Source organism: Pogona vitticeps, chromosome 1 (genome assembly GCF_051106095.1).
Source record: "Pogona vitticeps strain Pit_001003342236 chromosome 1, PviZW2.1, whole genome shotgun sequence".
NCBI lineage: Eukaryota > Metazoa > Chordata > Lepidosauria > Squamata > Agamidae > Pogona > Pogona vitticeps.
The window spans coordinates 4,377,007-4,404,621 of record NC_135783.1 but is presented as its reverse complement, the minus strand read 5'-3'; the positions used below and the strand labels follow the sequence as shown (position 1 = coordinate 4,404,621).

The window sequence follows — 27,615 nt, the reverse complement described above, 5'->3', positions numbered from 1 at the left end:
GAAAGCATCTCTAACGTAACACACAAGATAGATCTTTGATTTAAATATAGTTCAGCAACGTAAGCAGCACTAGAATCCTTTTTAAAAAATCACTTTCAATGAATGGCACTCTGGTAATGACAAGAGATGGCAGAGAACGGATTAATCTGGGATCTTGAGACTAACTCCGGCAGAAGGTCCCACAGTGTGCTTCGTCAGCAGTTCAAAAGAAAAACAAACAACTCCCTAGGAAAGGGATACGAAGCCGAAGCCGTGAGTCACAGAATTAGGAATGGTTTCTGAGCAGCAGAAGAAACAACCAGGAAAATGCCAGAAATGTGCAAAGGCAAGGGGAGGATTTGCAGAAAGGGGGACAAATACATTAGATGTGCCAAATAAACAGGATGCAATAAAAGAACGCAAGCTTTTTTTTTTAAGCCAAAAGCATAGACTCACACTTTCAGGGACTGTAGAAGCCCAGCTACCTAATACAGACACACTGACCCCGCCCAAAATTATGTTTAGTTCATTCAAAGTGTTTCTGACAAGGAGACATGAGAATGAACCCATTTCTAACACTCCTGTTTAATTTCTCTACTCTTGCATTTAGTTTTGCCGAAAGAAAAATGCAAACATCGTATCTGAAAATAAACCAGGATTTATTTATTTATCCAAGAAAGGATTAGATCTGTTCTAGAGAGCAGTGTTAATAAACATTCCACTACAACTTGATTTTTAAAGCAACGTCATTATTTTCAATGAAATGTGATGGCTTGGCATGATGCCAAACCTTTAAGAAAAATTCAAAATACAGTGGTGCCTCGCATAACGAGTGCACCATTTAATGACAAATCTGCACAGCGATCTATTTTTTTAGATCGCTAATGCGATCACATTGCGATGTTTTAATAGGCAAAACATAGCATTGCGTTGATCAGTAAGCATTTCACTTACCGATCTTCGCATTGCAATGTTTTTTAAACAGCTGATCAGCGGTTCCAAAATGGTCACCGGGGGCCCAAAATGGCTGCTGCAACCATTTTCGCACGGTTTCCTCGCTTACCGAGGGCACGGAAATGGCGGCGCTATGGAGGATCTTCGCTGAACGGTGAGTTTGGGCCCCATAGGAATTTTATTTATTTATTTATTTATTTATTTATTTATTTATTTATTTATTTATTTATTTATTTATTTGATTTTTACCCCGCCCCTCTAGACCATGTCTACTCGGGGCGGCTTACAAAATAAAACAAAACAGAATAAAAATATATAAAATCATAAAATTACAACGACAATTTCAATTTAAAACAATTAATTTAAAGAGAGGATTACCAAGATGGAATAGCAAAGGAAAAAAAAAAGAGAAAGACTTAATAGACTGGAAGGAAGGCCTTCTTGAATAACCAAGTTTTTAACTGGCTTTTAAAAAGTTTAATGCATTCCTATGGGTTTTTCCGTTCCGTTTAGCGATGTTTTCACATAGCAACGATTAATCCGGAACGGATTAACGTCGCTATGCGGGGCACCACTCTACGAAGAAGCCAAGAAAACCAAGAGGAGTCTCATTTCCTTTGATGTGAAACGAGGCATGAGAAGATCTAATCTCAGGCAATTTGAACATCTCCACAAAACTACACAGAATAACCCATAATCCAGAACAGATCTAAAGCCCTGGGTAAGTGAAAAGGTTTTCGGAATCAGCTTTTAATTTCTAGATGGTTGATGAATTCTGGTTCTAATCCAAAGGATTTTAAACCAATTCTTTTAATCAACCCTAGATACAGACAGTCTGTGTAGCAGTTTTTCAAACTACCAACGCCCACTCTCTGCACTTAATCATAGTTGACAAACTCACTGCTATAAAACAAGTAATCGGGAGAAAAGCAGCCTATAAATAAAACAAATAAACAAATACACTAAATAAGACAGGCCAAAAATTCACAGCTGTTACTACCGCGATTTGGAGATTCAGAGCTCTACAGTCTATCACATGGTGCTTGCTCTTAGCTGCAACCTGGAAAAGCTAAGGTAGTTTGCTTCTAGTACATCTAGCCATGGCGTTCAATGGCTAAATGTACTACGAGCGAATTACAGCTACTTTCTCATCAGGGACATTAAGGATCACAGCCATATCAGTGGTACCAGGTGGAGATCCCATGCCTGTTGGTGTGGGATCTCAGTGTAATTTAGACAGGCAGCAAAATCATATCTTTCAAGCAAGCCCTTTCACCAGCTGCACTTAGGGTTTCTATGATGCTGCTGCTTTAATTCTGTTCTTGATTTTTGCTGCTGTCTCAAGGATCTTGCACTTTTATCATGCTTTTGTACTATTTAATTAATAAATAAAAATCACAGCCAAAGGCCGCAGTCCTATATACAAATTGCCTAAGTGTTAAACCCAATCAATTCAGCTAAACTTACTTTGAAATTAGCAAGCCGATGGAACCAATGACCTCCGTAGGTAGGGAGTAGTCCAACGCTGGAGGTATTCAAGAGACAATTAGGCAACCACCTGCCAGGTCTGCTTTGAGTTGGGTTCCTGCCTTGAGCAGGGGGTTGGACTCAGTGGCTTTACGGGCGCCTTCCAACTCAATTATTCTATAATTCAAAGTTGAGAACTGTGGAACATAAGAGTAGCCCTGAGAGATGACCAAAAAAAGCACAATCTAGCTCACAACGTCCAACCGGAAGCCTACAAAGAAGCCCACGGGGAAGGCGTTAGCACAAAACTATCTTCTGATTTCCTGCCTGTGATCCTGGAGATGAGATAGAGCCACCTGATTAGAATCCAATCTTAACCTCCTCGAATTTATCTAATCTCTTACAGCTGAACTTGTTATCAGCGATCATTACATCTTGTGGCACTGAATTCCACAGTTCACCTCTGTGTTTCATGGGGGAATCTTTTTACCTGTTCAGGCCCTTCTACCAGTGATTTTAAGTTGTTCATCTCAGTCCTGGAAAAAGAGAAAACTTCCCCCGATCCACTTTTGCCACACTATGCACAATTTTATACGCCTCTACGCTTCACTTGCTTGTCTGGAAGTTGTATCATGGCAAGTGGACTTCTTTCTTATTCATTTGCTTGTCTTTCTTCTAAGCCAAGAGTCCCAAATCTTGCTGCTTATCCTCACTGGGGAGTGACTGCAGTCCCTTAATTATTTCGGTTGGCCCCTTCATCACCTTTTCCACCTCTGCAGTATCTTTTTTTTTGGGGGGGGGAGGTGTGATTCACAGAACGGCAGACACTGTTCCAAGTGCGGTCACACTAAAAGCATCACCACATTGGCAGTTTTATTTCTGATTTGGTGTTAAAATTCCCAACACGAGGAAAGCAGCAGATTTCAAGACTCCCAGCATCTGTTACTGGTCTTAAACCATTCCTTTTAAACCTAATCATTCTGGGGTGAACTGACCCCAGCGGAGAAAGATGGTGATGGGGCTGCAGCGCAAAGCATAATAACACAGTGGGTTGGAATTCTTGGCTTTCCTTTTCAGCCCAGTTCCAGACGCTTGATTCATGGGCTAATCTCTAATTTTTGGTTAAAGAGCCTCTTGACCCAAATGTCTCCTTCGCTCTTACAGCAGCCCTTGTAATCCTGAAGGGATGGGAACAGGGAACAGACACAGAGAGACCAGACGCCTGCCGTTTCTGATAAGGAGCAAACAAATCCATCACTTCTGCCCACTGAGTTTAATTCTCTCTCCCTGTTCTCACCCTGCACCTTATAATGAGATAAACATTCTTGTATCATTCTAGGCTGTTTTGTTATCTAGCATTAAGGTTGCTTTTGGACTCTGCTTTCCCTAGAATGTTTTTTTTTTTTTAACGATTTCATCTTAAGTCAAGGAACAAAAGTTCCATCAACCAAACATCAACATAAGGAAGCTCTCTGTTCACTCTTCATTTAAGATCACTTGCCTGAGATGCAAGACATTCATGGATTTTGATCCTTCTTGAGGGTCGGGTTATCAGGAAGGAAACAAAACAATGCTCATACTGAATGTTGGTAAAGGGAAACAGTTAAGTGTGCTGGGGGAGGACCAGGAAAATCACAGTTCAAGTCCCCACTCGTCCACAAAGCTTCGAGATACAGTGGACCCTCGACTTACGGAATTAATCTGTATTGGAACGGTGGCTGCAGGTCGAAAAGTCTGTAGGTCGAGGATCCATTGACCTACAGTGCATTGAAAACCAATTAATCCGTAACTGGCCGTTTTTGTTCCATTTTGGTTTTTTTCCCGGTCTGTAAGTCAATTCTCCGGCTGCAAGTCGAACCTAAATTTTGCGGCCAGAGAAGTCTATAACTCGAAAAGTCTGTAAGTGGAGCCGTCTGTAAGTCGAGGGTCCACTGTATTGGGCCAGTTTCTATGTCTCTGAAGCCTAACCTGCTACATACCTTTCGGTCAGAATGAAGACCCAGGCAGGACTAGATCAAAAACATAAGAACTTAAGAAGAGCCCTACTGGATCAAGGCCAATGGCCCCATCTAGTCCACCTTCCTGTATCCCACAGTGGCCCCCACCAGATGGCTCTGGGAGCACACGAGGCCACGAGATATATTCGTGGTCTAAGCATTCCACCCACACAATGGCCAAGTAGTGGACTCTTAGAACCTGTGATATGGGTTTTCCAGAAAAAGTAAGAACTCTAAAGAGTATTACATGATCTAGCATGCTTGGCTTGTTCCTGAAGAACATTAGCAAGAGAGGGTGAATATACCACATACTGTACAAGTCTGGTGCAGGGACCAATCAGGAGCCAACTGCATTATGTAAAGGATAAAAGTGGAGAACTCTTGGATTTGCTAGTCAATCTGAGAGCGATTGCATAAAATAAAATGAATGAAGTGTCAACAGTAAGAGTTCATCGAGACACCCAAGGGTTATAGAAGACTGTTGCAAAAAAAGAGGCAAACGGACAGTTCTAGAACACACTTGTATAGAAGGCTTATTATAATGCTGTTATACCTGTGGCCTTTACTCCTATTTTGTTATTTCAAAGAATATGGGAAGCAGTTCAATTTCGCACCAATCTTTGGATTGTCTTTGTTTTTTGGCTTCGTTTGCACGAAATACCAGGATGGAAAAAAGCCAAAGATTTTTTCCCCACTCAGATACTTGGAAAATAGATTTATTTCACAAGAGGAGGAGCCTTTAAGAGCAGACAAGAGCTGGAGTTCTCCTCAGTTTTAATTATAGATTTCTTCTCATTGTCCATCATAAACTCTGACCGAAAGATCAACCAAATGCTCACAGGTTCGTGTGGTCTCCACACCAGAGAATCACTCATCGCAGAAACACACAGAGAGCTACTTTATTGGTCCACCTCAGAAATTTACCTCTTCAAAGTCGTTTGTTCCCATTCCTCATTATAGCATTTGAAAATGAAGTTCCAGTTTGAATAAAGGCCTTTAAGGCCTAATGCAGTTTGTGGGGGATTATGGTTATAGGACCCTCAGAAAGTTTATAAAGGATGCAATTTGCAATTTTGGAACAAAACAAACCTATTTTTGAGGGGGTGCCTGCAGAACTGCATTGGGGACCCCCCCAAGCTCACATTTTATTTACCTCTGATTCTAGAAACTCTGTCCACCCCAACTTCCAAGTAGTCAGAAAATGTTCCTTACTGCACTAATCAAGTAATGTCATCTTCACCTGTTTTGCTACTTTTGAACAGTGACTTTACCGTCATGGCCCTGCAACCAAGGAAAAGTAGTTTGCCACCAAGAACTACGTTACTTGCCACTCATAACTTCCAAACTCTGCTCTAATTAGCTAAGTACAGCCTGCTCTGACTGGCAGTCCCTCCCTAGGGTTTCTACCTGTCAAATTCTCTGTATGATGGTATCAAGCAGGCTTTAGGTCCAATACAGAAGAAATCTGCTCCTTTGAAGTCTGCTACAGGCATGATCATCCAGGACCGAGCATAGCAGATGGACCGCTGGGTGGAGCACTACTCTGAGCTATATTCCAGAAAATGGAATCAGGGAGAGGCAGCCAGAGAGAAGAATCTCATGGAGACGCGTCTGTGCCCTTGCTGCCGATATCGACGGGGGTGACACTAAAGGAATGGACACCTCCTGAGTTGCTGAGACCTTGGAACACTAGTTATGGTAGTGTTCCCTTTTGTGTTTGAAGAATGGAAGCCCCTTTCCACCCCGTTGGAGAAAGGAGACAAAGACCAGTTCAGGACAACCGTTTATTTATTGGTTCCAAAATACAGTGGTGCCTCGCTTAACGAGCGCACCGCATAACGATGAAATCGCATAGCGATCCGTTTTTTCGGATCGCTAATGTGATCGCTTAACGTTTTTTGAATAGGGCTAAATTCGCTTTGCGAAGACCGGTAAGTGTTTCGCTTACCGATCTTCGCAAAACGAAGCCCGACGATCAGCTGTTCGGCAGCCAAAATGGCCGCCGGAAGCCCGGAAATGGCCCAAAATGGCCGCGCGCAGCGTTTTCGCGCCCTCGTTAAGCGAGGCGAGGGCGCGAAAATGGCTGCCGGCCATTACGAAGCTTCGCTGAACGGTGAGTATTTGGCCCATTTGGAACGCATTAAACAATGTTTAATGCGTTCCAATGGGTTTTTTTGATCCGTTCAACGATGCTTCAGCATAGCGAAGGTTAATCCAGAACGGATTAACCTCGCTATGCGAGGCACCACTGTAAATGTTCCATCGTTACCACTGCAAAAACCGTTTATTTGTTGGTTCCAAAATAAATGTTCCATCGTTACCACTGCAAACGCTGTCAAGTGAAATGATTAGGGAAAATATCTATCACTGAGCTATGTCATCTCTCACAGATTCACATCTCTTGCTCCTCAGAATGAACCTTTACGCAACCCAAGATTATTTTACGGGCGATTCCATCTCCCTTGCTAGCATCCCTATCAGCATTACATGAAAAAACACTAGTGCAACCGTTATTTTTTTAGATCTGGGGAGCCGATAAGGGGGGGGGGCAGAGGAAGAGACATCGTCATTGCTCACAGCCTGACCCCGTGCAACAATCTGGAACCTCAAAATAGAACTGCATTTATTTAGAAATTTCACTCAGCTTCTGCTTCTGTTTAAGACATTTCTGGAGCTGTTAAGAAGTGAGGCAGATGCATCATCTTCTCAATTTAGGCCTATTAAGCAAAGCCCAGCTGTTCAAAATAGCTACCAGCCTCTTTCTGCCCCACTTTTTGAAAATCATGGCTTGAGATGTACAAATTTCGTGAGTGCAGAGGTGAAGAGAAAAAGATGGAGGTTGAGGAAAAAGACAGAGCCAAATATGCACCTCTACGGCTTTTAGGCAGGATGGTGCCTTTTTCCAATTTGAATAATTTTCCTGTGCAAAGTGCAGAAATAGGCAGCGAGAGCAGAATTCAACATGTTGGGAATTCTAGCTTTTTGAAATGTACATTTAGCCCCCTAAGGCTCAGAGTATAAACCTGAAAGATAGGAGAATGGCTTGATGAAATACCAGGAGCCAGGGATCAGCATGTGGGGTGTGAAGAATGTCTAAACTGAATTTCTCCTGCTCAGGACGTGAAGTTCGGCAGCTATTTTTAAAAAAATTGCCTTTCCCCTTGTCCATCACTTGGAAAAATAACTTTGTAGGGACTCTAATCTCAACCACTGGTCATTCTAGCTAGGGGATTCTCAGGGCTGGAGACCAAGGAAGTAATGTTAACAAGCAAAATTAAATCTATGAATAGAGGCGAAATAACTTTTGAACTGCTGCATAGCTAAGGGACGAAGGTCTCTGGCTGCGGAGTCAAGAGGTTGGGAGTTTGATTCCCCACTGAGTCTCCGTACTGGGGCTGGACTCGAGATTAAGCACACATATGGACAACAGTGTATCCCTAGAATTCACTTTTTCTTGATGCAGAATTTAATTATTTTAAAAAAATTAATAAAGCTCAGCTCTGTCTAGAGAGTAAGAACATTCTCTGCAGCTTGCAATCAGGAAGCATCGAGCCCATCCACTGTGACCAGCGTTACCCCTCTCTCACAATCTTCAATCTTTTCACACCCAGGAAAGAAAAACCTCTCAGATGCAATCAACAGCAGAGCACCGATCTTTGATCTCTCATCACCTTTGGCCATATGACTCCTTTCATCTCTGGAGCAATTAAATTGAAGGGTGCACAGGGTTCCTGCGCTTTAAATAATGGCATAAATAGCTGGACGTTTTGGGGCATAGCCATCACAGAACTGCCTGCTGTAGAAGCTTCTTCTACCCAACCATAAAAACACAACAGTGATCCCTCAGAGATGACCAATTTTATTATAATGTGAGTTTCTGCTAATTAGAGCAACCTTTCTTCACTAAATGCACACCACTGATTAGAGTGCAAAAAAGCTAGGCAGGACACATTGTGTTCACAGCAAATATACATTTTAATTAATTAAAATGACTAAGAATTCAAAGTCTCTCAATCCCAATACCCCCCCCCCCAACCTGTCACAGATTACCTATCTGTGACTGTCTGGCATGCTAGTATTAATTCTGGGTACTCAGCCTTTTCCCTCCATCCCATTGCTCCTGGTCCATCGACTTAATGAAAATGATAAACACAAAAACACTATGATGGTCTAACAGAATACCTGTAAACTTGTAAATGTCCTTCTTTTTAAAAAGTGGGCTTTTTATTTCTGTGACAGAGACTCAGGTTTTTTGATTAAGAATGATTCGTAGGATACAAGTTAGGAAGAACTATGAACCAACTGGTTGGTTCAAAATTAGGAAAGGAGTACGACAAGGCTGTATATTGTCTCCCTGCTTATTTAAATTATATGCAGAATACATCATGCAAAAGGCTGGACAGGATGAATCCCAAACCAGGATTAAGACTGCTGGAAGAAATATCAACAACCTCCGATATGCAGATTATACCACTCTGATGGCAGAAAGTGAGGAGGAATTAAAGAAAGAGGAAAGCACCAAAAATGCCATGAAATTAAAAGACGACTGCTTCTTGGGAGGAAAGCTGTGAGAAACCTAGACAGCATCTTACAAATGAGAGACATCATCTTGCCAACAAAGGTCCGCATAATCAAAGCGATGGTTTTTCCAGTAGTGATGTACGGAGGTGAGAACTGGACCATAAAGAAGGCTGACAGCCGAAAAATTGATGCTTTTGAATTGTGGTGCTGGAGGAGGCTCTTGAGGGTCCCCTGGATTGCAAGGAGAACAAACCTATCCATTCTGAAGGAAATCAACCCTGAGTGCTCATTGGAAGGACAGATCCTGAAGCTGAGGCTCCAGCACTTTGGCCACCTCATGAGAAGAGAAGACTCCCTGGAAAAGACCCTGATGTTGGGAAAGTGTGAAGGCAAGAGGAGAAGGGGACGACAGAGGACGAGATGGTTGGACAGTGTCATCGAAGCAACCAACATGAATCTGACCCAACTCCGGGAGGCAGTGGAAGACAGGAAGGCCTGGCGTGCTCTGGTCCATGGGGTCACGAAGAGTTGGACATGACTTAACGACTAAACAACAATGAATGAAGTAATTACAGTGCACCTCTCCAGCTGCCCATCATTAAGTACCACTTATATCTTGACAAGCTCAGGTCTGAACAACTGTTAGTTTTCTGCATGAAACACAGAGCCTTGTAGAACCATCACATTTTAGAAGTAAAATCCTGAGTGGGACAAAATTACTAAACTAAGTAATGTTTCCTAATTAGTTTCAAAGGGCCCTTAAAACAGTAAAGGTTCATGTTACTGTTGATCTATTAATCCAAAGGATTATTTTTTAAAAAAACTGCAAGAACCACCTGAGTTACTCTCCCCTCTTCTACAGATTACTTTTCCAATACTATAACAAATAATGGGAATAAACCACTTACTTTTCAAGGGCTAGCTGAGAGCTGTACTGCTTCTAAACATGGATGCTTCATTCAACCACTCTGGCTAATTGGCATGTGGCTTGGCCCTCATTAGTCTATTGTACAGTGGATCAAAGTCAGCCCAGCTAGGGGCTACAGTCATATCTTATGTTGGTACAGTTCGCTGTCTCTAGCTGAAGAAAATCAATCTATTTCTCTTTTGTCAACAGATAGCCTGACGCCAATCAGTTTAATTGGACGCTCCCCCCAATCGTAGCACTGTACAAAGAGAAAGGGGGCAGATAAATATTTCAAATAAATAAATAGAGAATAACATGTTCCCAAGTTTTCATGTTTCTCTCTTTCCCCCTTGAAAATCGTGGGAAGCATTCTTCTGCATTTGTCGTCATTAGCCATGACCTTCCCACCCCCCCGTACATAAACTGGTCCATGGTTTTCCCATGCTGCCATTTGTTATAAGCTGCCTTGGGTCCTTTTTATGGAGAAAGGCTGATTAAAAATATTTGTAAAAGAATGAAATAAATTAAATTTTCATCCCCTTTCACTCGGGACTCATCGCTCCTCCCAAGATTCCTTTCAGATCCTCTGAGGAGTTTACAACCCACAGTTGACACAGCTGTGCTGTGAATATGCCCTATTTCCACGAAAATAAGACCTAAACTGAAAATAAGCCCTAGGATGATTTTTCAGGATGCTGGTCATATGCACCCTACCCCAAAAATAAGCCCCAGTTAAGTGAAACCTCACCCTCCACCCTTGCACAGCAACCAGAAGATGATGGCAGGACTGAATTTGAATAAATGAAGATGATTGTACATGAAAAAAAATAAAACATCCCCTGAAAATAAGCCCTAATGTATTTTTGGAGCAAAAATTAATATACGAAAATATAATATAATTTTCGGGGAAACACGGTAGTAGCTGTTGATACAGATCCAAACCTCACCCTTTTCAAACACAGCATGAGAAGAACCATGCCTGCAGAATTTTTCATTAATCAATTCAGAGGTTTACCTCTCAGGAGATCTTCCTTAATAGGCCCCAAGTGTCTTGCCCTTAGAGCATTGGTCAGCAACCTTGGGCCTCCAGATGTTCTTGGACTTCAACTCCCAGAAACCCTGGCCAGCAGAAGTGGTGCTGAAGGCTTCTGGGAGTTGTAGTCCTAAAACATCTGGAGGCCCAAGGTTGGGGACCACTGCTTTAGAGAGCATCTTTCACCCTGACGGACGCCACCATGTTGCTTCCACTGAATTCTGGGGTGCAGAATGGGAGGAGAGAATGAGAAAGGCTTTACCCAAGATTATGAAGAACGACTGTCAAGCAGAGAGGAAAACACTGGGCTAGGATGGATAGCTCAGGGGCTTAGGGACCTGGCTGCAGAGCCAGAAGTTGGGAGTTCAATTCCCCCCACTCTGCATCCGAAAAGAGCCAGCCTGGGTGGCCCTGGGCAAGCTGCACAGCAGTCCCAAGGCGTCACCAAAAGATGACAATGGGAAACCACTCCTGAATATTCTCTACCTGGAAAACCCTGGAAAAGATGGCCATACGTCAGGGTCACACAATACATACTCATGGTCTGACCAGACTTGGGGAAGTCAAGAGTCCCCCAGACAACTTTGTGGCTAAGGGAGCCTGGGGATTGTAATCCAAGTAATAATAAATGAATTAAATACCCAGTTCTAACCTAATAAAAGGTAGTTTCCACTATTGTTAGCTACATCCTCTGCAGCTAAGAAAGGCTAGCTATCAAAAGGCTCGTCTGGTATATTCCGTATGATGCCACTGAATTTGAAATACAGCGGCGAAAGGAACCACATTCTTCTAAATTTTGATTAACTTGCACTTCCTCGTTGGAAAATGAAAGACAACAAGACCGGGCAAGTGTTCTGTTTCCTGTCTCAACTAAAATGGACAGCAGACCAGAGGATGTTAACTGAACTTCATATATAAATTGACAATGAGGGTCCACCATTTCATGGCCTCTCCCTATCCGTGGAGAGCCATTCACTTACTTGCAGATCCAGGCTAGCCACCCTTTTTAGCAGGAAGGATACAAATAAATGATTTTTTTAAAATCAATTTTTAAAAATTTAAATGGGGGGGGGACCCAAAATGTTGAATCTGAGGCTGTCTTATTTTGGGCACCTCCTGAGAAAGCAGGATTCTCTGGAAAAGACAATAAAGTTGGGAAAAGTTGGAGGCAGCAGGAAAAGAGGAAGACCCAATCCAAGATGGACTGACTCCCTAAAAGAAGCCACAGCCTTGAGTTTAACAAGAGCTGGCCAGGGCTGCTGAAGACAGGGACCTTTTGGAGACGGCTCATCCGTAAGTCAGATGTGACTTGACGGCAAATAGCAATGAAAAATAAACACAAGTTTATTGCGCATGGCCTGTACACGACAAGAGGACGGCTCAGCTTTTAATCTCGCCCTGCAGAAAAATGAAACGAACAGCACAGTTCCTCTTCCAGCTTTTAGCCAAACACCATCGGAGTAAAGAATAAAGAAGCACTCTGGCTTTACCTGGAGATTGTAAATCTTTATATGCCAAAGGCGACAGTGCTCATAAAGCATGGTATTAAATATTTCCCTCCCAAAACCACTGCGGGGTTAAGTCTTCATCTCTCCGCTTTGCTAAGAGTGCATCACCGGCTCCTCAGCGATAGCCAGAAACCGGCCTCAACAATACAGGCATACGATTACAGAAGCACAACAAGTTCGGCTTTTTGCTTCTGCAAACCTATTGTTTACTTGTAAAGGAAATGCTTCTCGCTGGAAAATTAAACTGAAAATGATGCCTTTCATGTTTATCAATAATGGAAGGCCTGATTTTTATGCAAATGGGGGCCTGATTGCAGGGGATCCCAGGAGACCCAGACTCGTTGGCCGCTTCCTTCATTGTCCAACGTGCAAGAAGCCGCTGTCCCTCCGGGCAGCCAATCTAAATGCAAATTGCAAGAAGAAACGAAACAAACAAGAGAGAGAGAGAGAGAGAGAGAGAGAAGAGTGCTCTCTACAACACTTTGGAAGCACAGAAGAGGCATGTTTAAAACTGCAGACAAAGCAGCAGATTAGCTCTTGAAGACATAATCTTGCATAGGTCAGAAGATGCTGACTGGGTTGGAGTCATAATTATGCAAAGTACAAGAGAAAATATGAACCGTGTAGCCATGCAATTATCTTCAAGTACTCCGCATGAAAAACATACACAAACTCTAACTATACTGATTGGACAGGTCAGTGGTTTAGGTATCTGGATGCAGGTTGAGAGTTCGAATCCCCGTTCTGGCTCCGGAAGGAAGAGCCAGCCTGTATGGCCTTGGGCAAGCGGCAGAGTCTCAAGGTGTCCCCAAGAAGGTATGGGAAACCACTTCTGAGTCCTCTATACCTGGAAAACGCCGGAAAGGGTCGCCATAAGTCAGAACTGACTTTATTATTATTTATTATTACACAGTTATCTACAAGTAGTCAGCACAAAAAGTATGCACAGATTTTCTCCTGCAGACATGGTGCTATTTAAAAGCTAAAAAAAAAAGGTTCCTAGTCATCTTGACACTCTGCTGCTTTACATACTTGAATTGTCAGTTGCATCCAGATCTTCAGCACGGTCCACACATTTTTGCTAGCCTTGATAGCTAGCAGGATTTGTGGTAGCCACAATCCAGACTAGAGATCGGAACGAACCTCAGGCCAGAGGTTTGTGCTGGTTTAGCGCCATGCCCACACAGGTGTTGTGTGTGCCATGTATTCCCACCTCCCACCTCCTCCGCGTGCTTGCCAGATAATGTGTGCTTCGCTCCCTGCCTCCTCCACGTGACTACCCATTCACCATTTGCAGCTGTGCTCCTCACCTCTGCCTCCTCCGGCAGCCACCCACTCAGACGACGAGGCAAGGCAGAGTTTCCTCACCTCTGCCTTCTCCGGAAGCCGCCCACTCAGACGAGGAGGCAGGGCAGAGTTTCCTCACCTCTGCCTCCTCCGGCAGCCACCCGCTCAGATGAGGAGGCAGGGCAGAGTTTCCTCACCTCTGCCTCCTCCAGCAGCCACCCACTCAGACGAGGAGGCAGGGCAGAGTTTCCTCACCTCTGCCTCCTCCGGCAGCCACCCGCTCAGATGAGGAGGCAGGGCAGAGTTTCCTCACCTCTGCCTCCTCCTGCAGCCGCCCAGTCAGACAAGGAAGCAGGGCAGAGTTTCCTGCAGTGCTGCCTTGGAGTGGGCGCCTGCTAATGGAGGGAAGCATGGCTGCGGATGGTGAGTGAGCAGTCGTACAGAGCAGGGAGGGAAACATGCATTGCCCAGGGAATGGGTGAGTGTGCAGAGGGAGCAGGAGGGAGAAGTACACAGTACCCACACAACAACTGTGTGGGCATGGCGTTGAACCAGCATGTACCTTCAAACAAAGGTTTGTGCCCATCTCTAATACAGATCATTGTTAAGTTTTAGGGGAAAGGTTTCTCATCAAAGATAGCCAAGCACCACTACCTGACATATCCGGGGGGGTGGGAGGAAGGTATAGGAAGAATTATTCCTGCCTTTAAGTTCTTCTAAAATATAATCCAACTGTGGGATAACCCCTAACTTTCCAGCTGTGGAACAGGCACAGGGAATTCTCCCTGATAACACTGCATGCTCAGGCCAGGATATGTCACACTTCCACAACGAGAACAGACATCACCATGGTGAGAGGATCTGCCAACTCCCATCTTCAGGCTGATGGGATGACCAAGAGCACGGCAGGACTGTGGTGGCCGCTGACAAGTTAAGAAAGACTGGAGAGGGAGCCAGAACCGTTTTGCAACTGGGAAACGCTGATCCAGGACTATTTGGAACTGGGGTTGAAGGAAGCATGGTGTAAAAAAGAGCACAGCATTGAGAGATGAAGAGTAAAGGGCAGCAATGTGGAAAGAGCACAAAGGCTAGCTTTGTCAGGCATTCGTAAGGCTAAAATGTCAGGAAAATCCCTCTAATAGTTAATTTAACTATTCAGAACGAGTTCCCACTGTGTCATGGTCTCTTCCAATCCCTGGAGAACCATATTCTCAACTGCAGATCTAGGCTAGTTACCCCTTTTAGCAGAGTGGATACAAATCAGTGATTTTTTTTTAAAAAAAATCAAATTGATTTAAATCACCATTTAATTTAAATACATTGATTTTTAAAAATTTATATGGTCACAAAACCCTCTTTTAAAAAATTTATCTCACAATTTAAATCAAATTCACCCTGCCTTTTCATGCTGGTCCTGTTTGTCACACTCCCCACAAAGTTTCAGAGAAAGACTTTACTGCTGTTGTTGCTTGAGGACACTGGCATACCTCTAGAGCTAAATGGCAGTCAAATCCAGCCACGAAATTACCATTTGAAGAGAGGAGGGCAGGAGAATCTTAACTGCACAATTCCTACACTCCTGAAGTTTTCCCCATGATTGCCTTCCAATGTGGCTCATGCTGGGTTCTGCCGAAAACCCAAACCCATGTTTGAAATGCTTTTCAGTAGGAAAATACAGGGACACTTATAACTGAATGAACAATAAACACCCTATTCCCCCAAAATACAGGCTCTGTCACAGACCGCAAACCAAGTTACTACACACACAAAAAAAACCCTGCCTTCACGGGAGAGTTTTGTTGGCAAGAGCAACAACCAGGCTGTCTTTGAGCACTTTCAGTGAATCACACTGAACAGAACAAGGACGACGACCCTGGCAGTTAGAAAGAAATGGCAGAAATTGCAACACAAAATATCTGCTGGATGTCAAAATGCCGTTCTAAAGCTTCTGCCTGCATCACAGCAGGTCTGCCTGCAGGAACGGTGAATCCCCAGTTAGAAGGATCCGCTCTGCTCTCGCTAAAGCTGTGATTCCCAACCTTAGGTCCCCAAATGTTCTTGGACTAAAATTCCAATAAGCTTTCATCACTAGCTGTAGCTGGCCAGGGTTTCTAGAAGTTTTATAGTCTAACAACATCTGGGTGACCCAAGGCTGGAAACCACTGCACTAAAGGCACAGAAAAGGCAATCTCATTCTAGGGGATTTAATGCAAGGCACCAAAATACTGTATTTTTCTGTGTATAATACGCCCCCATGTATAAGACACCCCCCACTTTTCTAATCCAAAATTAAGAAAAATAACTGCGGCTTAGCAAGTGTAGGGGGAAAGGGATCAAAGGGCTGCAGGATCGCTTTGATCCCTGCTTCCCCTCCCCACTTGTTTTTGTTCTCTCCTTAGCTTACTTCCATGTATAAGACAAGTCTTTAGATTAGTCTAAAGGTTTTAGACAAAAGTATAGTCTTATACAGGGGGAAATAGTTTCTATGGACGGAAAAGAGCAGATACGGATTAAATGGTTTTCAATGCATTCCTATGGAAAATGCAGATTCAACATAAGAACTTTTCAACTTGAGAACCACCTTCCAATACAGATTAAGTTCTTAAGTAGAGACCCCACTGTATGGTAATATGAAACTGAAGAACCTAGTGGACTGGAGTGGATACCACCCAACAGCTGTATGAAGAGCTGCCACAAAGTCTGCATGGGTCTTTTTGTGCAGAAAGGTGGGGTAAAAATATTTTAAATAAATAAATAAAATAAGTGAGAGAGGGTGGACAAGCCTGATGAAAAGAGTTGTTTTTTTTAAAAAACAAACCTGATATACTAGGCTACTAATAGCCTAAAGGCCTGTTCGAACCACGGTACTCTTTCCCTGGTACGAGGATCGGCAGCAAGCAAAATTGCCGTCATAAGCTTAACTGTAATTTACCAGTACATTTATTTGTCTGTCTGCTTGCTTGCTTGTTTGTTTAAAAAGTTTTTATCCCACCTTTCTCCTTGAAAAGAACCCAAGGCGGGTAATTAAAGACAGAACAGGCAAGAGGTGTAATATAATGAAAGATAAAATGAAGATTTTTATATAAAGGAAAAATGTGCTGAAAGATGATATAGAAAATTATGTAAATGAGAATTTAAAAACTAAATTATTGGAATGTGATAAAAGAATATTAGACAAAGAGATTAAAGAAGAAGAAATTGGTGAAGTCATTAATAAACTGAGAAATGGTAAAACACCAGGCCCTGATGGATTGGGTCCAGAATATTATAAACATCTTAGTTCCATTTTGATACCTAAGCTAAAATGTTTTATAATAAAATATTGAAGGAGAGAAAATGCCACCTTTTTCAAAACACTCATTAACAATTCTTATTCCAAAACCCAAGGATCTAACAGATCTGGGATCTTATAGACCTATAACTCTAATAAATGAAGATGCTAAGATTTTTACTGCTATATTAGCAAATAGATTAAACAGGTTTATAGCAAATTATATTAAAGAAGATCAATAAGGCTTTATAAAGGGAAGACAAATGGATAATGTAACTAGGCAAATTTTGAACATTATGCAGTGGTGCCCCGCTTGACGACGATAATCCGTTCCAGGAAAATCGCTGTTAAGCGAAATCGTCATCAAACAAAAAAAAACCCATTGGAATGCATTGAAAACCAGTCAATGCGTTCCAATGGGATTATATCTCATCGTCCAGCGAAGACTGCCCATAAAGAACTGCCAATCAGCTGTTAAAAATCACTGTAATGCGAAGCAGGGGTCCGGAAAGCAGCCATTTTTCAAACAGAGGGAAGCCATTTTGCGGAACCAGAAAAATCATTGTATAGCGAACAAACAGTTCGCAAAGCAGGCTCCCAATCAACTTAATGCGGATTTCCCCCATTGGAACCATCGTTTTGTGATCGCAAAAAAGTCATCGTTAAGCGATTTTGACGTCATGCGGGATAAGCATCTAGCAGGGCTCCACTGTATATGAAGTAGCAAAGGAAAAACAAAGGCAACTGTTTTATCACTAGATATATTGAAGGCCTTTGATTGTGTGGAATGTCCAACATTAAAGCTGCTTATAAAGGGTTGGGGATTTGTTAGAAGATTTATTGTAGTAATAGATCAATTATATTCAGATAATACTTTAGAAGTAATAGTTAATGATCGTTTAACAGAGCGGATACTGAAATATTGGACAACACCAGCAAACATTACATCAGACTGCACAGGGAAGCCATTGAAATCCACAAGCACCAGCAGAACTTCAACAAAAAAAGGAAAGTTTGAAACTCAACAAAACTTGGCTTCCATCTCTGAAAAATACAGTGTGCAAAACGTCACTACCTCTAGCCAGCCACAAGGACCAGGGATCACTACACACAAAAGACCAGCTAATGACACCCATCAATCACAGTGACAGATAATCTCTCCTCCTTATCACAACAATTCACCCACAACAAGACACAATAATCACCCATCTCCTGAATAGGACAAAAGCCTATCTCACAGCCATAAATACTCAACTCCCAAGCAAACTACACCAGAGTACAGAGTAATGTCCTCTGAAGATGCCAGCCACAGAGACTGGCGAAACATTAGGAAGAACAACCTTCAGAACATGGCGAAAGAGCCCGAAAAACCCACAACAACCATTTATGACAAGTGCTAGAATATTAATAGCTAGATTCTGGAAAGAAAAAAATATTAAATTAGAAGATTGGTATAATGAAGTATGGGACATTGCGTTAAATGACAAATTGACTACTGAACTTAAGAAGAAAAGAGAGGAAATGTTTAAATATTTTTATGCTATTTGGGGTAAAATTATTGAATTTGTATTAGTGAAAGAAAAGGGGAAAGCCTCTAAGCAACAATCAATACAATTTCGGAAAGGAGGTTTGTAATAAAAGTATTGCTCCAGAGAGTCCCGTGGGTATGGGAGTGCACTGTGTTTTAGACTGTACAGTGGTGCCTCGCAAGACGATTGCCTCGCAGGACAATTAATCCGCAAGACGATTGGTTTTTGCAATCGCTGTTGCGCTTCACAAGACAATGTTTTCTATGGACGATTTTCGCAAGATGATGATTTTTCCCCATTGGAACTCATTAAATAGATTTCAATGCATTCCAATGGGAAACCGCGTTCCGCAAGATGATGTTTTCTATGGCCGATTTTCGCAAGACGACGATTTTTCCATTGGAATGCATTAAACAGATTTCAATGCATTCCAATGCAGAACCATGTTTCTCAAGACGATGTTTTCGCAAGACAGCATTTTTCACTGAACGAATTAACATCGTCTTAGGAGGCACCACTGTGTTTAGTATTTTGTATTCACTTTGGAAATTAAAAAAAAAAGAAAAAAGAAAGAAAAGGCAGCTGACAACAGTGGAAGATAATATTTAAAGTTGAAAACAATAGGTACGCGACTGCGGCTAACATCATTAAAAGACAATATTTAAAGCTAGGAAGAAAGAGTAAAGAGGCACCTTACATTATTAACAAGAAATATTAAATGAAGAACAGTAAAAAAAAGCCACATTGAGAAATGAAAACACAAAAATGGTAAACACAAATTCGTACTAAAAACCCAGTCAAAGCAGTAATGCCTAAGAATCCCACCTAAAGATCACACACAGGTAGCTGGTCTACTGAGGGAAGGCTTCGTTGAAGTTCTTTGCCTGCTTGCAGACAGAGAGCAAAGACCAGGGGTTCCCAACCCTTGAGTATCCAAAAGTTCTTGGACTAAAACTCTCAGAAGCCTTCACTACCAGCTCAGCTGCCTGCGATTTTTGGGAGTTATAGTCCAATAACATCAGGATTACCCAAGGTTGGGAACCACTGACGTCGCCTGGCTGCAAACACTCCATCCAGCTCAGGGAAAGGAAAGAAGGAAAGGGGCCCATTCCATTCACACAGCTGAATAATTAGCCACGGCTGCCCCAAGATATGTTGCTGCCTGAAACAAAGAGGTGATGCTTCCTACCATTCCACAGAAATAAATGGGCAGGTTGTGTCTCATCTTAACACTGATGATGGAACAGCATCCTCCGTGGCACCTGAGGAGAACAGACTGAATGGGTACAAGACAGCAAATATGGAAGGCTCAAGTCATGTCCACCAGTATATGAAAATGGCAGGGGACCGCCAAGCCTGCCCTCTTCCATGCCACCTGGCGTCTACCTCCTTGTGCTTAATGATACCACTCTACCACAAAAAAAAATTATAATTCTGAAACTGGCTCCGGATCAGCACCAAACTTGGCACAGCTCCAGCAGAAAGTCTGCTCTTGCTCTATACCAAATTTTGGAAGGTTTGGGCAAAGGGTTTTCGAGTTATGATTTATTTTTAAAGTAACACTGTTCCTCCATGGTTCAGAAACGGGTATCTCTAAATGTCCCCTGGTTTAAAATAGCTCATACAATTTGAAGAGACCAATCTTGCTTATTTTCAAAGAGAATGGTTGGCCCCCACCGGCTTATTAAAAAAAATTGGGAAGAATCTAGGCTGCAGGACTGAAATGCTGATCCTCAAAAGAGGCCTTTCAAATGGGAAAAACAGAGACTTTGTTATGAACTTAGGATGCATAGTATGGGCTTGGCAGGCAAATGATACAATGTATCTTATGGGCAAGTGAAAATTACTGGTCAAAAAAAGTTCACAGCTCTTATACAATGAGATTTTTAAATTGGATGTGCTTAAAGAAAGTAATAGAGTGACAGTTCTCCAGAAACGAGAATAATTTGGCATGTATACCCAGGAAATTAGCATACACTTTTATAAGGCATGTTCAAAATATTTTGCATAACAAATTAACAGTTGTGTTAATTCCAGGTCCGCCTATTTTCAGTAAACATTCTCAGGATTTCTGAGACCAGGCACCTGACACACCTTTTCAAAGCGGAAATCAGATCTAGATCTGAAGCGTAGCTTTCTAGTCTGCATTCTGCAGAGCGGGCATGACAACATTAGTTTATCTGAGAGGCTGAAGGGTGTGTATGTTTCTCTGTTAAATGAGTTGCCCTTACACCTTCACTTCACCATTCCATTAAGTCAAAAACCGGTCTTGAAAATATTTTGGAAAAAAGGAACTAAATTCACACCTATCAAAATACAGCCCTGACAACTGTTTTGTGTTTGGGTGAGAAGTGGTTAATTGATGGAGGAGGAGACTGCTTCTGGGATTTTCCCTTGCTCGAGTCACTTTGTGAACAGTAGTGAGCACAAAAGGGTATCCTGTGGAGACAGATCTCCCACCCACCCCCACACAGATGCATGCACATACACCCATGAATGCAATCTGCCCCACATGCACAGATGCCCCCCCACACACATGCACAGACAGGCGCCTCCAGCATGCACACACACACACGCACCTCCACACACACAGAGTATGTATACTCATTCACACACACCCCACGCATGCTAAACCGGTCTGGGTGTCAAAAAAGTTGGGGACCGCTGATCTACAACAGCGGTCCCCAACCTTTTAGACACCAAGGACCAGTTTAGTGGAAGACCAACCTCCCAAGGACCATGTGTACTTGTTATGCAGGATGTTGTTGGAGGATAGCTTTGAATCGAGGTCATAAAGGAAATGGTGAGCAGGAGCAAGAGGTGAGCTGCCACTGGAGCTCCGCCTCCTGTCAGCAGCGGCTTTAGGAGTGCTCATAGGAGCACGCTGACAGGAGGCGGAGCTTCGCTTGCCACTCACTTCCTGATCACCACTTCTCTGTCCTGGAAGCCAGGTCCTTCCAAGGACACGGATCAGTACCATCCCACAGGTTGGGGATCCCTGTTCTGTGCTGTTATCCCATTCACCACACACACACACACAAAAATACAGAACATACTCCTAATAGTAATGATCTGGCCTTTGATGAATCACAGGAACCCAGTCTGTCACATTCTGTTAAATAAAGTTACGATAAATAGGCTTTGCTCTACAAATTAGTGACTCATAAGTGTTAAACAAGGGACCAGGAAACGGGAATCTAGATTTGGGAGCTAAGTTAGATAAGGACAGGTAAGCAATTAATTATTCCTCTTCTAAAGGACTTTAAGAAGGTACAGCATTTCTTATAACGAAGAGTTCCGTGGCACCCAATAAGATTATATCAAACAGAACTACCAAGTCAGTTATTTTGGTATAAGCTTTCATAGACTCCAGGCCACTTCTTCTCATGCATTTGAAGTTGCATCAAAAGAAGAAGACTGTGGTCTATGAAAGTGTAGGCTAAATAAAATCTGTTAGTCTTAAAAGAATCTTTCTCCCCCCCCCCCGCACCAGCCTAACATGGCCGACTCCTTCCTTGTAAACATTTAAAAGATGAAGAAATCCCATGTTACTCTGTAGAAAAAACATTCGCCTAAACACAGCTGTCTCAGAGGAGATGGTTCGTGTTCCGGTTTGGCATTAGTCTTTTACATCCCACACTCCAACATCCGGAAACAATGCACACCATGCAAGAGTAGCAATTATGCCTTTGGGGGCTGCTTCTTTTTTCCTGCCAATTCCTAAAGCCTGCTCTGGCTCCCCCCACCTCCCAAATCCATTCTGCTTCCATCTTTCAGGAGCACCTTTCTTTCTCTCTGTATCCTTTCTGGCAGAAATTAAGGGTTTTTTCCCCCCTTCTCCCATGATTTGTCTTCCTCTGCAGACTTCCACAAAACTCTCTCCGTCTTCCATTTCCATCATCTCTGGTGGCCAACCAGCTCCTGTCCAATCTCTTCCTCCTCAACCCACCTTCACCTTTTGTTCTCCCTCGTACTTTGCCCCAGATCTAAATGCATCAAGCATTTCTTTAGAACCGGCTCAGTCACTTGCCTCCATTTATCAGAAACGTCCAAAGTCTTCCAAGACCCTGACAATAGATAACATCACCCTCATCAGAAGCTCTCATAGCCCCCACTAGGGATGGGTACGAAGCGCCAATTTTGCAGTTCGTGCTGGTGTGGCTGTCGGCACAACAGGTGTTCCACGTGGGTGCCCGCTCGGAGGAAGTGCCCCCGGATTCATTGCCCAGCCACCTCCAGGTGCTGCCTCCAAGTGGGTCCCCACCAGAGAAGGATGGTCTCAGAACCACGTTGGAACCACATAATACCTGTTGGCCTGATGGTCAAACCAGCACACACCACTAAACCGGCATTTCGTGCCCATCTCTAGTCCCCACTTCCCATGAGTGAGGATTGGAATCATTTTTGAGCTTTTAAATTCTTCTTCCCGCCTCTGTTCTGTTCAATGTGGCCCCATGCATCACCTCTAAATCATCATACACTGGTGTGAACTAGATGGAATTCGGCACAACTAGCTGGATTCTAATAAAACTATAGGTGGGCTCCATTCTGATTGCATATTACTTTCACTGTATTTGTCTGCTTGTATAAATCTCATTAATGTATTGCATAATTATTTTGCATTTTATGTCACTCTTAAAGCATGCTTATTTTAATCTAATTTACTTCAAAGCTTAGTCTCTTTCACAGGACAGTGATGCATCTCTGCTTCACAGGTTATATCCCTGGTGCAGTGGCTGAACTGCAAAACTGCAAAACTCAAGCCTCCGTTCATAACCAGAGTTCAATCCCAGCGTTTTCAGGTAACCAGCTCAAGCCTTGATCCTTCTGAGGTTAGTGAACTGAGCACCCAGCTTGCTGAGGAGCAAAGTGTTCCTTGTTTAATTATGTTGTAAAGTGCCCGAAGAGTGCTCTAATACTAAGGGGCAGCACATAAGTCAAAACAACAAAAACAAGAAGAAAGTTGCAAACTGTATTATACTCTGTCAACCATTAGTCCATTGAGCCCAGTACTCTCAGCTTTGACTGGCAGCAGCTCCCCAGGATTTTCCGGCAGATTTAAATTTAGCCCTAGCAAAATATCCCTGATGGTCACTTATTCAAGTTCTGTATCAGCCAGACCCTGATTATCTTTTGAAATCAAATAGGACTGCGTGTGTTTAAGGTAATAATGGTGTTGATCCCATAACCAAGGACTTCGAAGAGAACAGCCACACCGTTTATCCAAAATCTATCCTACAGTAATCATACAGACATGCACATTCAACATAAAACACAAAGTCCAAAGCATCGTCAGGGCAGGGGGCACCAGACCACAGAAAGCCAGAGAGCAGTGTCTGCTTTTACTTCATGCAAAAGAAGGTGGGACTCAACATGCCAGGATAGAACTAGGCTTCCCAGAAACATATGCAGCATGCAAAACAGGAGCCGAGTATCCATGAGCAAGCCATTCACTCCCATTCAAATCAAGGCAGGAAGGATTCTCTAAAGCTAGGACATTGTACAAGCCACTAAGTAGGATATCGGAGTTGCGCTGTCCACGTTGGTCACGCTTATTAGTCCGGATGGTATTTTGCCCAGCATATTCACATGTGCCTGCCTCTCTTGAGGCAGTCCCCACGCATATCCACCAATTCCCAGCTTTTACCCTCAGACATTCTCTGGGCGCTGCAAACAGATGGATCCACAGATTATCTTTAACAACATTTGTGCTTCTCCTACACAAAGGCAAGCATGTGAGATACAACTAGGAACGTTCAACTTATCACCCTCAGGTCTTCCAAAGAGTCCCACAGTACTACCTATAATTCTGCTAAATGCGGTAAGATATGTTTCCAAATCCCGAATCAGGAAATCTAATAAACAAACGATTTTGCTAGACACTCAGCTTCTAAGAAGAGCAACAGAGCAAGCCGGCCAAACAACTCAACCAAGGCCGTAGAGCTGAAAAGGGCCTCCACAATAAACAACACACATACAGACAAAACGGAAGCTTTTTCCTATCAGCATGCTGGACCGTCCCTCTTCAACGGAGCAAAGCACGCGGGTGCTTCCACAGCATCAAAAAATAAAAAGCACTCTGATGGGCAAATGAAAAAACACCCTCTCACAAGCACAAAGTTTAACAGAACAAGGGTAAGAGCAGTCGAAGCTACAAATGCAATGAATGAAACTTCCAGAGGAAGTTTTGCTGGAGATAAAAAGAAAGGCAGTAGTTTATTTAACCTCTTCTTTTTCTTAGAAAGTAACCTCAAGAGCCGGTCCTTGTGAAGCATGATCAACAGGTGAAAGGTCAAGAATGCAAAGATAATGTTGTGCAGATCCCATAGTTCTAGACAGCCATTCTGTTTGGGCACAGAACTTGAACTGGGGGACTTCTTTTGTTTTTAAATGCAAGTTGCTAGCTATTATGCCCATGACAGCAACGTCTGCCATTCAGCCCAATTGTGTCCAGCGAGAAATCATGGGAGCCAGAAGGGTTGGGGTAAGTGGGCAGAATTCATGTTGGTTGGGAATGAAGCATCGGTACAGTGGTGCCTCGCTTTACGATTGCCCCGTATTACAACAAAACCGCATTACGATGATCTGTTTGCGATCGCAATTGCGGTCGCAAAACGATGGTCTAAAAGGGTTTTTTTCGCTTTGTGATGATCGGTTCCCTGCTTCGGGAACCGATTCTTCGCAAAACAACGATTTTGAAACAGCTGATCGGCAGTTTCAAAATGGCTGCCGGGTAAACAAAATGGCTCCCCGCTGTTTTCTGGGACGGATTCCTCACAAGACAGGCAGCGAAAACGGCTGCCCTATGGAGGATCTTCACTCGACGGTGAGTTTTGACCCCATTGGAACACACTGAAGGGGTTTCAATGCATTTCAATGGTTTTTTTCTGCTTTACGTTGTTTTTGCTTAACGGCGATTTTCCTGGAACGGATTATCGCCGTTAAGCGAAGCACCACTGTATCTTTTTTTCACTCATCCCAGGAGAATCGGGAAAGCCAATGATTAACTGACCTGATTTAGGCTTCCAACAGGAGTCCTCGTCTGTGGCAGAGGCAAGCTAAGGAAACACAACAGAGTCCTCACTGGCAGCCTGGTTAGCGACAGTCGCTTTTGGTCTTCACCTTTCCAACTGTGGCTGTTCTGCCCGGTTGTCACTTGAAATGCAACTAGAGCCAACTTCTGGGTCTTCTTGATGCCCTTTTCTCTTCCACCAGTTGATCATAGCAACAAGACGGCTGCTGTTTTACTTGGCAGCCCTGGGTTCCTAAATGAACACAAATAAGGCTATCAGGGGTTACTAGCCACAGCTTTCAGAAATCATAGACAACATGAGACGGGAAAACAAGTGCAAATATGATGTGCTTCAGTTGCATTTCAGGGCTATCCAGAAGCATTTGGTTGGCTGCTGTAAGAATGAAACATTGGATCAGGTCGATTATTGCAATTATGCAACTATCACTCTTCCTCTGCCTTGTTTACTGGAAGGAACCAGTGTGAGGGTGGACAACACTGCCCCAAAACAAACAGAGGTTAGGATGCAGGGGAACCAGGGTTTTATGACTGCTTTCTTCAAAATTATTACAGAACCCTTGCCTTGGGTCCCTTTACGAAGAAAGGCAGGTTAAAATATTTTAAGTAAACAAATAAATAATAAATTTACCATTATTAAGGCTTTTAAAAAATCACTGGTGGTATGAGAGGCATTTCTAAATGGATTGTTGTGCTCTGTTGTTTTAAATGCGTTTTAGTACCGATTTCATTTTCCATTTCTAATATAATACTTAAATTATTTTTTAATATTCATATACTTACTGTTTTTCGCTTGTAAATATTATCTTTTTAATTATCTAAGCCACCTTTTTAAGGAGAAAGGTGGGATAATGTTTTAAATAAATAAAATAAATCGCGATTATCTCTCATTCGCTCCCAAGATTCAAATCATCACACGGAAGCAAGATTGTTTGCTTGTACAAACATACCTACACAATGAACCCTGGAAAGGCAGGCTGTTCTATCAACCCTGGACTCCTGCAAGAGTTATAACTCCTAGTCTGCGATGTTAATTGCCAGGAAGACTCCTTCTCCAAGTGCTTGAGATAATTGCAAAATGCAAATGCTATAAATACTTTCAGGCTGTTTTCCTGGTACAAGAAATTCTTCCCGTTAAAGGAACAACTGGCCACAGAAAAGTGCAAGTCAACTGGCAGAGGCTGCTTGCTAAAGCCCTCCTACTCTCCTCAGAAAACTCCCCAGAAACAGAGAAAGAGCCAAGAGAGGGCTGAGCCCCCTGAGTCATTCGCTCAACATGGATCTGGGAAGGGCAGCGAGAAGATGCGATGTGCTCTCTATAAACTGCCAAGAAACATAACAGATCAAAGACAAAAGAGAGACTACTAAAATCAGTGCCATTTGCCTCTCAAGAGTCCCATCTGTGCTGACAGAAACCCACACACATTTCCAAAAATGGTCATTGTCTAGAAGTGAAAGGAGAACGGAACATGGGGTTCCAAAATGATCCAGGAGCTTTCCACGTTTGGGCAGTAGCCCATAGCTTGCAGACTGTGCTCAGAAACCCCAGCAACAGCACCAGATTAACAGCAGGAACAAGAGAAACACAAATGCAGTTTTCATTATACGAATGCTCCATGCTGTGAAAGCTTCAATGAAGTATTTTAATCTGCCTGCAGGAAGCCGCTCTGCGCCACCTTTAAGAGGCTAGGCCAGAAGACCATAAATTTTTTTGTTCAAGGAAAGTCTGGGTTTAAACTATAAACTTTTAATAGACAAAACTGTGGCAACTTTGTGTTGAAAAATAAAGAGTTGTTCACATATTAATTATCATAATCACAATGGAGGGGGGGGGCGTGGAGTCGAAAACAGTACATCTTGTACCAGCCTGGGAACAGCCACTATCCCCTTAAAATGTCACTAAGATAATTCTGATATTATATGTACTGTATATGTAAAATGGTCTGTGTTTTTGGAGTACAGTGGAATTTGGTAAATAAGACCAGGATATATACAAAAACTCTTTGACAGGTGTGGAATACCTGGTGGAAGGTGTATTTTCATTTTAGATTTCAAAATTCAGCCAGGATGGTTTTTGGACTTTTCCGGGCAAGCTGCACAAGAGTCAGCCTGATGAGGAGTCTTAAAGGATC

General features: G+C 42.9%; 1 protein-coding gene across 9 annotated transcripts in view; it reads right to left on the bottom strand.

Annotated features, from left to right (window-relative positions):
• The window catches only part of EXTL3 (exostosin like glycosyltransferase 3), a 173,639-nt gene that overhangs the window by 103,697 nt on the left and 42,327 nt on the right, over positions 1-27,615 (bottom strand). For 6 of the 9 annotated variants that reach the window (XM_072986448.2, XM_078381667.1, XM_072986445.2 and 3 more), the window contains exon 2: positions 25,466-25,718. The exons of the other annotated variants lie outside the window; for them this stretch is intronic. The gene's annotated coding sequence lies outside the window, so the exon portion shown is untranslated. The remainder of the gene's footprint in view (positions 1-25,465; positions 25,719-27,615) is intronic. 9 annotated transcript variants of the gene reach the window in all.